Raw genomic sequence first — 12,982 nt, forward strand, 5'->3', positions numbered from 1 at the left:
GGGGTTTCATTTGCTATTTTCATTGGCGAAGTGGTGGTCACTATCCACAGAAATTGATGAGTTACTGTATAGAAACTTACATGACAGTCAAAAAGGTTGCTAAACACCCACCGCACCCCCTGATTGACATGTCATCATAGAAAGATGATTCACTTTTATGGACTCAACTCTTTTTCTACGAGAATAGAAAAGGATGGATCTTGCGGGTTAAAGTGACCCTCCGGTCTGAGGAGAAAATGATAAATATAATAGTGTATATGGAGTAATATTACCTGGTGAACTCAAGTTGTGCCCCTCTGCTGTGGATCTGCCGCTTTAGGGTCCCCTCTGTGTTGTCTCAAAATGGCCCAGCACTGCTCAGACTGAGTCTATGACACTCCCTCTGTTCAGAGATTGGACAGGACTTCTCATCTGACCCGCTCTGACTAATCCGAGAACAGTGGCAGTGTCTCAGACTCGTAGCCTAAGAAGGTGCTGCAGCCATTTTGGGACAGCACAGAGTGGACCCTAAAACAGCAGATCCACGGTAAAGGGGCGCAGCTGGGAGGCACCAAGTATTATTACTCCATATACACCATCATATTTAAAATGTTGTCCCGGGAAAGGAGGAACTCAAGGGAAAGCAATTGTCTCATTGATTGTCATGCTAGTGGGACATCTACGCCATCGTTGAATGGATCTGTTAAAGCAAATGTCACTGGTAGTGTGGGTATGTCCACACGTATTGGAGTTTTTCCGCTGAGGATTTTGACACGAATCTACAATACATCTAGAGCAAACATTTACAGTTCAGTATTCCTGCCTAGTGAGTGATTATCTGGAGAGTCATCGCTAGGCAAAAATGATGTTTTTTGATGGGCCAGGAAGAAAACGTATCAATTAGAAATTATTTTTTTAAGGAGAATATACTAAAAGTAAATGTCCACCCTTGAATACCATATTTTTGGTGAATAGTTTCACTATTCTATGTTAATTAGTTTTTTTTTAATAAGGTTGGAGCTTTATATTTATAATAAAGAGCTCCAAATCCCCTGCATAGACCTAGATTTAAAACAACATGCTAGTTACCTGCAACCACCACTAGGGGAAGCTTAGGAGCTTACTGCATACAGAATATATATTGAACTCAATAATAACACAGTATGCAGTAAGCTGCTATACTTCCCCTAGTGGTGGTTGCAACCAGCTGAATGCTATCTTTTAGCTCTATGTCTTTGCTGGGAATTTATCAGAAAAACAAAGCTCTGGGCACTGTAATGCTACATTAGGATATTAATCAACATAGAATTTTAGATTTAAAAAGAAGATGAAAAGAATAGATGAAGATTTGGTTCACAGAACCATATTCTCTGGTGGGCCCATGGTACGACAGTTTGATATTGACAAAAGGGTCATGTTACTAGCCGTGTCTACCAATACCCCTCTTAAAAGGGCTAGCAAATACAACAGGTGGATATGGTTTGCCATGTGCAGTAACTCTGATCACAGAATACAATAATTAACATCAGTCAGGTGACATTTTTTCTGTACATTTATTGTGCTATTTCCTGTCAAGTTCATTTCTTCTGCTGTAAGAATTTAATATAGTTTTTAATTATCTGCTTGATTTTCGCAGAGATTCTTATCAATATTTGGTTTAGGCATTGTGCATTTTTCAGGTCGACGCCTTTCCATTGGTTCCCCAGATTCTTCTTGACGTTGACTGCTTGGTCTCTTACAAAAATTTTAAACTTGACCCTAAATCGCCGATTCCCCTGGACATCTGGGAGACATACTTGAGGTATGACCTTCACCTGCAGAGATAAGGAGAAAGTCTTTAATGTTTCATAATAGCAGGTAGACTCTCCTGCACAAACCCATCTGATCAGCTCTGTATGCAACCATTCTTTAAAAGTGTGAATAAAAAAAACTGAAAAAAATGTGTTTGCCGTAACTGAACTATGATAATGTAATGACACAGGTTGGCTACAAGATGCCAGAGCTAGACTTTACCTATAGCAATCCCAAGACCACAGTTGAACAATATTGAGAACCTACCCGATGGTCGAAGTTAAGGAATTTATGGATAGTGTATCACAAAACTGACAGGCAACAGGAATGCAAGAAACAGGGACTCACCGATTGAAGGCATGAATGGAATAAGAAAAGGATGATTGGAACAAACGGACAATGGGTGATGATAACAGTTGGTTGATGGTAACCACGGACGATGAGTGATGATAACAGTCAGATGGTGACAACCAAACGGATGATGGTAGAAATATAATAAGCTAACACTAACTAGTTCTCCCAATACCTATCCCAGTATCAGTCCCTATGCACTGACCCTAAAAACACACAACTGTCCCTCACTGTCCCAAACACTGTCCCAAATGGAGTCCTTAAACTGCATACACAGTTCCTAACACAGCCCCAGGAAAACACTAGGGACCAGAGGCAATGAAAATAACATAAACCAATAGAAAACTCAGGAAAACTAGGCACACAGAAAATAAAATAATAAAAAACAAAAAAACTAGCCAACCAACCAACAGGACTAAATACAGAAGCAAATGCAGACTGAGGAAATACTTAGGCAGAGCTGTAAAAACACAAACAAAGCTCAGACGAGCAAATGGCAAACACACATAGCACGAGTATCTGACCTACACTGATGAATCAGCTAGGCAAGAGATCGCTCAAAACTGCCCCTGCTACTGCTGAATATCTTGGAGATCCCGAGCATGCAGGAATAGACATGCTGCTTTTACCCCCTCTCCCCTGTTTCAGGGAGGGCTAAATAGCCCTTAAGACTGGGTTAACCTGGATTAGCAACATAAACGGCACTGATCAATTTGTCCGAATGGATGGTTCTAGCTGGTACCCAAGACCTCTCCCCACCATTCTACAAGATAAGGCCGGATTCACACGAGCGTGACTTATATAGTGGATCGAGCGGGTTCCCCAGCAGCATTTAAAAGAAACAGGATCCTCATCTGTCCACACAGTTTAAGACAGCACAGAGTATTTCAGGAGATGAGCGTGCAGATCTTGTGCGAGGTGGTGACTTGCCAATCATGTGAAGGTGTTATTGAGGACAGGAGTGGAGGAGAGGTAACAGACTGAGAGCTACGTAATGGTAAGAGCAGAGTTCACAGCAGCACAGAATATTTCAGGAGAGGAGCGTGCAGATGTTGAGGAGTGTATGACGCTGACTGGTCACTGATTGGTCAGCGTCATACACATAAACACGCCCCCAAGTCCTCTCCTCCGGCCCGTATCCTCTCCAATGGACCAGGTACTGGAGGGAGCCTTGGACCATCCTGCTGTCCACAATCTTGGCCACCTCGAATTCTACCCCCTCAGGGGTGAGAACAGGGACCGGAGGATTCCTCGAGGGAGCCAAGGACGGGGAGCAGCGTTTAAGGAGGGAGGCATGAAACACGTCGTGTACTCGAAAAGACGGGTGCAACTCCAGTCGGAAGGAGACAGGGTTGAGGACTTCAATGACCTTGTACGGCCCTATAAACCGGGGAGCAAACTTCTTGGATGGGACTTTAAGGCGCAAATTTTTGGACGATAGCCACACCAGATCCCCGACCACAAACAAGGGGTTAGCAGAACGTCTTCTATCTGCCTGAGTCTTTTGTATGCTCTGGGACGCCTCTAGGTTCTTCTGAACCTGGGCCCAGATGAACGACCACTACCTCGGGATTGTTGGAACTACCAGGTGAAACAGAGGAGCACCGTGGATTAAACCCAAAATTACAGAAAAAGGGGAGACCCCTGACGAGTTACTGACCCGGTTATTAAGGGAAAATTCGGCGAGGGGAATGAATGAGACCCAATCATATTGACAGTCAGAGATAAAACACCTTAAATATTGTTCTAGAGACTGATTAGTCCTCTCAGTTTGGCCATTAGTTTCAGGATGGAAGGCAGAGGAGAACGACAGATCAATTTCCAACTTTTTACAGAAGGCTCTCCAAAACAATGAAACAAATTGTACCCCTCTGTCAGAAACAATATTGACAGGGACCCCATGGAGACGCAGGATGTGTTTGACAAACATTGAAGATAACGTCTTAGCATTGGGTAGTTTCTTGAGGGGCACAAAGTTGCACATCTTACTGAAGCGGTCTACTACAACCCACACCACCGACTTGCCTTGAGATGGAGGCAAATCGGTGATAAAATCCATGGAGATATGGGTCCAAGGTCTCTGGGGAATGGGCAAAGAACATAGTAAGCCCCGCTGGTCGGGACATGGGAGTCTTGGACCTAGCACAAACTTCACAAGCGGCGATGTAGGCCTTAACGTCTTTAGGCAACCCAGGCCACCAATAGTTTCTGGAAATGAGGTGCTTGGTACCCAGGATGCCTGGATGACCAGATAGTGCAGAGTCATGATTTTCCCTAAGTACCCTTAGCCGGAATTGCAGGGGAACAAACAACTTGTTCTCAGGAAGGTTCCCGGGAGCTGAACCTTGATCAGCCGCAATTTCGGAGACTAAATCAGAATCAATAGAGGAAATGATTATACCTGGAGGCAAAATACAAGCAGGATCTACCTCCAAAGGAGGGCTGGCCATGAAGCTACGCGACAGTGCATCAGCCTTAATATTTTTAGACCCAGCCCTACCCTTAGGGATCTTAGCTCCTGGTACCAAATCAATTGTGCAATCATATTCTCTATGAGTAGGTAACACTTCAGAGGCCTCTTTAGAGAAAACATCAGCAAAGTCCTGAACAAACTCAGGTAAAGTGTTCACCTCCTCAGAGGGAGAAATAGAATTAACAGAAAAACATGACGTCATGCATTCATTACCCCATTTGGTAAGATCCCCAGTATTCCAGTCAAACGTGGGATTATGCAACTGCAACCAGGGAAGGCATAAAACCAAATCGGACGATAATCCCTGCCTCACCAGTACAGAGCACTGCTCCAAATGCATGGAGCCAACAAGGAGTTCAAAAACAGGGGTATGCTGTGTAAAATAACCATTAGCAAGAGGAGTGGAGTCGATACCCACTACCGGGACAGGTTTAGGCAAATCAATCAATGGCATAGCTAGAGACATAGCAAATTCCACAGACATAATATTAGCAGAAGGCCCTGAATCCACGAAGGTACTGCCGGTAGCAGACCTACCACCAAAAGAGACCTGAAAGGGAAGCAAGATTTTATTACGTTTCATATTTACGGGAAATACCTGTGCGCCCAAGTGACCTCCCCGATGGTCACTTAGGCGCGGAAGTTCCTCCGACTGGTTATTCTTACGCCTAGGACATTTGTTAACTTGATGCTTGTCATCCCCACAGTAGAAGCAGAGACCATTCTTCCTGCGGAACTCTCTACGTTGTTGAGGGGACACGGAGGCCCCGAGTTGCATAGGTACCTCCGAGTCTTCTGTGGAAGAACGAAGCAACGGAACCTCGGGAGGCATCATGGGGGAGTCAGAAGAGAAAACACAAAAACTTTCAAGTCGTCGTTCCCTGAGACGTCGGTCAAGTCATTCCGCTAAAGCCATAACCTGATCTAGGGAGTCAGAAGAGGGATAGCCAACTAGCAGGTCTTTCAGGGTTCGACAGACCCAATCTAAACTGGCACCTTAAGGCAGGGTCATTCCACCGAGAAGCTACACACCACTTCCTAAAGTCAGAACAATACTCCTCAACAGGTCTCTCACCCTGACGTAAGGTCACCAGCTGACTCTCGGCAAAGGCAGTCTTGTCAGTCTCGTCATAAATGAGCCCGAGAGCAGAAAAGAAAAGATCAACGGAGGAAAGTTCAGGGGCATCAGGAACCAAGGAGAAGGCCCATTCTTGGGGCCCGTCCTGGAGCCGGGACATAATTATACCCACCCACTGGCTCTCAGAACCAGAGGAGTGGGGCTTTAAGCGAAAATAGAGCCTACAACTCTCCCGAAAGGAGAAAAAAGACTTCCGGTCCCCTGAGAACCGGTCAGGCAACTTGAAGTGGGGTTCAAGAGGTGAGGTGAGGGGCACTATCAGGGTAGCATCAGGCTGGTTGTCCCTCTGATCCAGTGCCTGGACCTGTAGAGAGAGGCCCTGCATTTGCTAAACCAGGGTCTCAAGGGGGTCCATAGAGTGTCAGGGACCAGGGTAGACTAGGTATAGGGCTTGTGATTATGTAATGCCGGGGTAGGGAGACAGACAGGTGAGCCCTAATCTACCCACCACTCAGTCCCTGCCTACTTGCAACGACCCGCCCTAGGCGACGGGGTACAACTGGGCGACGGTCCCTACACTCAATAGGTGCACGACAGACAAACAGACTAGGGTACAAAGAAGCCGGGGAAATGGGGAAGTTGCCCACGGGAACACCGTGAGCAACAAGCGAGGTGAACGAGCCGAGTCAAACCAGGAGATGAGCGAGGTACAAAACGCAGAGCAGAAGAGTGGTCAGTAAAGCCAAAGTCAATAACAAGCAGAGGTTAAGTAGTTCAAGAATCTGCAGCAGGACCAGGAAACCAGCAGAGAAGAATCACAAGCAAAGGAGGAACAGGAAAGGCAGGTATAAATAGACAGAGGGCGGGAGCTAGCTCCGTCTGGCCAGGCTGTGATAGGCTCTCCCACTCCTAAGCCTGCCATCCTGAGTGGTGGAAGATGGAGTCAGTTTCACAGACATAGAAGCAGGTGCAGACTGATTACCTATGGGCGTTGACACAGAAGCTGTGTCTGGCAGATCCTTTACATATTTATAGAAAGATTTATTTTTAAGATTAAATTGTACAAAAGATTTCAAAGAATTTCCCATATACAATTTAGATAAAAATATCACACTACTGGACTGCCATTCTTAAAAACCAGTGAGTTTTTGCCATTCTGGAATTTGATTATTACACCATATGATGAGTAAATACTATAGAATTGATTGTCATGTTTTTGTTTTTTTAAAATAGATTCCAAACATATTCGAAGGATATGGTTGGACATAAGTTGCCACTTAAAGGGGTTGTCCAGTCCCTAAAAATTGATGGCCTATCCTCAGGATAGGCCATCAATATCTGATCGGTCGGGGTCCGACTGCCGGGACCCCCGCCGATCAGCTGTTTTAAAGTGGCCGCAGCGCTCGTACGAGCACTGCTTACCCTTTATTCCAGTCACTTGCTCACACTGAATTTCCGGCATGGGAGTTGCAGCCATTCACAGTATTACAACCTTCTACCATTAAAGTGAATGGAAGAAGGCTGCAATTCTGTGAACTGCCGCTACAAGTGTGTCGGTAATTCACAGTACGAGCGCTCCGGCCTCTTTAAAACAGCTGATCGGCGGGGATACCAGCATTCGGACCTCGACCAATCAAATATTGATGGCCTACCCTGAGAATAGGCCATACATTTTTAGAGACTGGGCAACCCCTTTAATCTCCCTGCCTTGTAAGATGTTAGATTCACAGCTCATCATCTGGCGTAAAAAAAAATGGACTGGATCCTGGGCCTTAGTACAGTCCCAACCCATCAAATAATTCAATTGAGTATCAATAAAACAATTTTGGGGATGGGGACTCCAAAGTCGCTCTTACTTTTTTCCCTTTGAAGATTTTTAAGACTAATTCTAGGTTTCTTATTTCTTCATATGATATCATGAAAATGTTTTTGGAAACCATTATGGATACTGTGATTAATTCCAATAGAGGAATTACCATAAATATACAATAGATGTGGTAGAAGAACTATTTTTATCAATGTCCAAATTAAAAATCCCAAATGGCCTGTACTCTAACTGGATCCATTGAAAACCTCTTAGGGGAAATAATATAATCCAAAAAAGCAACGCTCTCAACCTCGAACTCACACTTCTCCTTTTTAGCAAAAATTTGATTTTCTCTTTATTTAGACAGTACCCTTTTGACATGGGAAAGATGTCTTTCCGAAGGCAAGGAAAATACAAAAATATTGTCCAAGTACACAACCATAAATTGACCCAAGAAGTCTCTAAAAACATCATTAATTAGGTTGTGGAAGACAGCTGGGCATTACAAAGCTCAAATGGCATCAGCAGGTATTCATAATGCTCTGTATGTGTATTAAAGCCTGTCTTATATTCATATCCCTCCAGGAGCCTAATGAGATTATAGATTCCTCTCTGAATAGGATTGCTTTCTTAAAGAGGCTCTGTCACCAGATTTTGCAACCCCTATCTGCTATTGCAGCAGATCGGCGCTGCAATGTAGATTACAGTAACGTTTTTATTTTTAAAAAACGAGCATTTTTGGCCAAGTTATGACCATTTTTGTAATTATGCAAATGAGGCTTGCAAAAGTCCAAGTGGGTGTGTTTAAAAGTAAAAGTCCAAGTGGGCGTGTATTAGGTGCGTACATCGGGGCGTTTTTAATACTTTTACTAGCTGGGCGCTGTGAAGAGAAGTAACATCCTCTTCTCTTCAGAACGCCCAGCTTCTGACAGTGCAGATCTGTGACGTCACTCACAGGTCCTGCATCGTGACGGCCACATCGGCAGCAGAGGCTACAGTTGATTCTGCAGCAGCATCAGCGTTTGCAGGTAAGATCGACTTACCTGCAAACGCTGATGCTGCTGCAGAATCAACTGTAGCCTCTGGTGCCGATGTGGCCGTCACGATGCAGGACCTGTGAGTGACGTCACAGATCTGCACTGCCAGAAGCTGGGCGTTCTGAAGAGAAGTGGATGATACTTCTCATCAGAGCGCCCAGCTAGTGAAAGTATTAAAAACGCCCCGATGTACGCACATAATACACGCCCACTTGGACTTTTACTTTTAAACACACCCACTTGGACTTTTGCAAGCCTCATTTGCATAATTACAAAAATGGTCATAACTTGGCCAAAAATGCTTGTTTTTTAAAAATAAAAACGTTACTGTAATCTACATTGCAGCGCCTATCTGCTGCAATAGCAGATAGGGGTTGCAAAATCTGGTGACAGAGCCTCTTTAAGCTTGTCAAATAATTCAGAGGTGAGGGGAAGAGGGTAGCGGTTACATATGGTGATCTTATTCATTTCCTCATAATCTATACAGGGACAGAGATCGCCACACTTCTTGGCTCAAAAACAGCTCCAGCTGGAGACCTGGAGGAAAGAATAAGTCTCTTCTCCAGGTTTTCCTAGATAAATTGCTTCATCACCGGGGTTTCTGGGGCACACAACAAATATATCCTCCCCTTGGGAATCTTAGAGCTCTGGACCAGATTTATGACGCAGTTATATTCCCTATGAGGGGGAACAACATTAGCGGTACTGGCTACGGAGGACAGAAGTATTCCAATCACTATCAGTGTGACCCAGGGTCTAAACTCTGTTGAGTATTATTACTCTGCAGTTCTGCATTCTTGTTTTAAGGAGCGTAAATGGGCAGCATTAGACACAACTAGGTCATCATATAGGTCTGTCCCTAGAGCAGAGAGGAAGGCTTCAGCACTTCCTAAAGTGGGATCTCCATACGTGACCTGCTGCTCTTAACAGAAATGGATAGTGTTGGTTTTGTCTGTCAGATGAGGACCTCTTTCTATGCAAACACTTCTTTAAGAACATCTCTTTCTTACCAGGCATAGCAGGTAGACTCTCCTGTATAAGCCCAGACATATTTCCTTCTTCCATCTGCTCATCTTGGTATGTTTCTTAATATGGCCTTATCTAGCTCCTTTGTAGTGACTGAACAGTAAGGAACCCAGCTGCCACTCATATACCCTGAGCTATTCTGTGACATCATTGGAACTATGATGTCACAATTATTTATCTAGAATGTTGTTTAAGTGAGAAAGGTATGAATTTTGTAATATCATTACTGCTGTGTCATAATCTTCAAAGATGGTGTCCAAATGTTGATTTTCAGTGGGTCTTCTAGTAACCAAAGTATGACCATGGACATTGGTCGAGCTGCTGTGCATGGTTAAAAATGAGGTTTTTTTTCCTCATTAATCATTAATCTAACATTGATGGCCTAGGCTAGCACCATAATCTAGCACTTGTTTTTAGAACCAAAATTTAATTTTAAATTTCAGACCAGAGGCAGCAGATGAGAAGAGATTAGAAAATTATTGTAGCAGATTTTGTGCTAAAGGAGCACGCCAGGCAAAAATGAAAAATCAGCCAGCCCATGAAGGGGAATTTTTTAAGACTGGCGCTTTATACGCCTGTCTTCATATACAGAGCACTTAAATTTGTTGGGACGTGGGTGGCCCATCTACCATAAGCTAAGCCTCAACCGTTTTCATTAAAGTGGCAGAGGTGGCATAAAACAGCAAAAATTCACAAATTATTGCGCAAATATGTTGTGCATCATAATTTGCGACTTTTTTCGCCATAATACTGGCATTGATAATTTCCCCCATGGTGTTTTTTTGTGTTCCTAAGTGTTACATTGTAAAGGCTTTGTGCTTTTTGTTATTTGCCGTCACTACACATTTTCTACATTGCAGCATCAAGTGGATGCTATCTCTTTGAATTCATGAGTCAGCCGTATCTTAATTACTTCTCCTTACATAGATATCAGTGGGCGGTGCACAAAACTAAGCCCCTCCCTGGCTGGTAAAACCGGCAGTTATAAAGGATGCATTTGCCCCCAAAAAATTAGGTGTTTATACATCTTATCATTATCTAAGCCCCATCATCACTGGTGCCCTATTAGTGTCCTGCAGGGGAGTAGCCAATCATTGTAACATCACATAATTATTTTTGGGTATATTTCATATACTGATTCTATATTGGCTAAGGACAGCACCGCTCTGTTATGGCAGCACAGGCTTCAGCTGCGGCCTAGTTGGGGACACCGGGGCTCTCTGTAACAGCACCTTTTAGGTAAGTAACATTTTGGGAGCTCCATGACGCTGAACAAAAGCTGACTTTTTAGCTTTTGGGATGGAGTGACCCATAAAATTTTATTTTGAATAGCAAGGACAAGTCAACATCTACTTTACGTAACGGCGTGGCAGGACTCCACCGCAATACAGTATAAGTGCGGTTATTATACCCCTAAATAGGCAAACTTCATAGCTAATTTTAACTTAAAAGCAACCAATAATATTATATGTCATGTATCTAAGTTATTACTTTTTCTTCTGCTAGAAAAATCATCTGTGTGAAACCCACAACCTATCCTCTGTCTTAAACTAATTACAGAGGAAGTAGCAAAGTATTTCTTCAAAGCAATAATCGTATCTGAAAACAGCATGCTATATCTTATCTTGTGTTTGCCTTAAAGAGGATCTCCAGACATTTTATATTGATGGCCTATCCTTAGGGTAGGCCATCAATCTCAATGCCAGGAGTCTGACCCCCACAGGTTAGCTGATCAATGAGCGTTGCAGCCTATTCACAGTTTATAGGCACAGCGCCGTACACATCCATAGCGGCTGTGCCTAGGATTGCAGTTCTGGTTTTATTCAAGTAAATGGTACTAGGCTGCAATCCCAGGCACAGCCGCTTAGGATGTGTACGACGCTATACCTGGTAAACATTAAAGAGGCTGTGGCGAGGAACGCTGCGCCCTCTCCAGTGAGCTGATCGGTGGGGGTGCCGAAAGTCGGACCCCCACCAATCTGATATTGATGGCCTATACTAAGGATAATATAAAATGCACAGAGAAACCCTTTAACCCTTTCAAGACCGAGCTCATTTTGGCCTTCAGGACACAGCCAATTTTTCAAATCTGACATGTGTTACTTTATGTGGTAATAACTCTGGAATGCTTTTGCCTATCCTAGCGATTCTGAGATTGTTTCTCGTGACATATTGTACTTTATATTAGTGGAAAATGTGGTCAATAAATTCATTGCTTATTTGTGAAAAACACCAAAATTTAGAGAAAATTTGCAAAAATTATGATTTTTCTAATTTTTAATGTATCTGCTTGTAAAACAGATAGTAATACCACACAAAATAGTTACTATTTCACATATTCCATATGTCTACTTTATATTTGCATCGTTTTTTGAACATTATTTTGTTTTTCTAGGACGTTACAAGGCTTAGTACTTTACCAGCAATTTCTCACATTTTCAAGAAAATTTCAAAAGGCGATTTTTACAGGGACCAGTTCAGTTCTAAAGCGGCTTTGAGGGCCTTATATACTAGATAGACCCCATAAATCACCCCATATTAAAAACTGCACCCCTCAAAGTATTCAAAACAGCATTCAGAAAGTTTACACATTTTTTTTTTTTTTGCTGCAATTCATTTGTAATACATCTTTTTCTGTAACACAGAAGGTTTTACCAGAGAAACGCAACACAATATTTATTGCCCAGGTTCTGCAGTTTCTAGAAATATCCCACATGTGGCCCTAGTGTGAAAATGGACTGAAATAACGGCCTCAGAAGCAAATGAGCACCTAGTGGATTTTGTGGCCTCCTTTTTTTAGAATATATTTTAGGTACCATGTCGGGTTTGAAGAGGTCTTGTAGTGCCAAAACAGTGGAAATCCCCCAAAAGTGACACGGTTTTGGAAACCCCTCAAGGAATTTTTCTAGGGGTTTAGTTAGCATCTTGACCCCACAGGTCTTCTGCTATATTTATTGGAATTTGCCTGTGAAAGTGAAAATCTACTTTTTTTTCTGAAAAAATATTAAATAAAAAGATATTTGCAAGGAATAAAGAATAAAAAGCACCCCAAAACTTGTAAAGCTACTTCTACCGATTACAGCAATACCCCATATGTGGTACTAAACTGCTGTTTGGACCCACGGCAGAGCTCAGAAGGGAGGGAGTGCCATTTGGATTTTGAAGCGCAGATTTTGCTGGATTGGTTTTCAGTGCCATGTCACGTTTGCAACGCCCTGGAGGGAACAAAACGGTGGAAACCCCCCAAAAGTGACCCCATTTTGTAGACTACACCCCTCAGTTTATGATGTGGGGGTATGTGTAAATTGGGCAGAGTACATCAGGACATAATAAGAGGGTATAATAATTCGGTAAAATAAATATTAATCCACAGATATGTGGCCGATGTCGCACTGATAAATGGCGCTGGATCTTATCAGCTTTTGGACACTGCACAATTT

General features: G+C 43.1%; 1 long non-coding RNA gene across 1 annotated transcript; it reads right to left on the bottom strand.

The window, feature by feature from the left end:
• Positions 1–1,513: 1,513 nt before the first annotated feature.
• On the bottom strand, positions 1,514–9,647 carry LOC142760650 (uncharacterized). The gene is made up of 2 exons (XR_012883336.1): positions 9,527–9,647; positions 1,514–1,793 (listed from the first exon to the last, which is right to left on the bottom strand). It is a non-coding gene; the product is annotated as an uncharacterized LOC142760650 (long non-coding RNA).
• Between the last annotated feature and the right edge of the window lie 3,335 nt (positions 9,648–12,982).

The sequence above is a fragment of the Rhinoderma darwinii genome, chromosome 4 (genome assembly GCF_050947455.1).
Source record: "Rhinoderma darwinii isolate aRhiDar2 chromosome 4, aRhiDar2.hap1, whole genome shotgun sequence".
Classification (NCBI taxonomy): domain Eukaryota; kingdom Metazoa; phylum Chordata; class Amphibia; order Anura; family Rhinodermatidae; genus Rhinoderma; species Rhinoderma darwinii.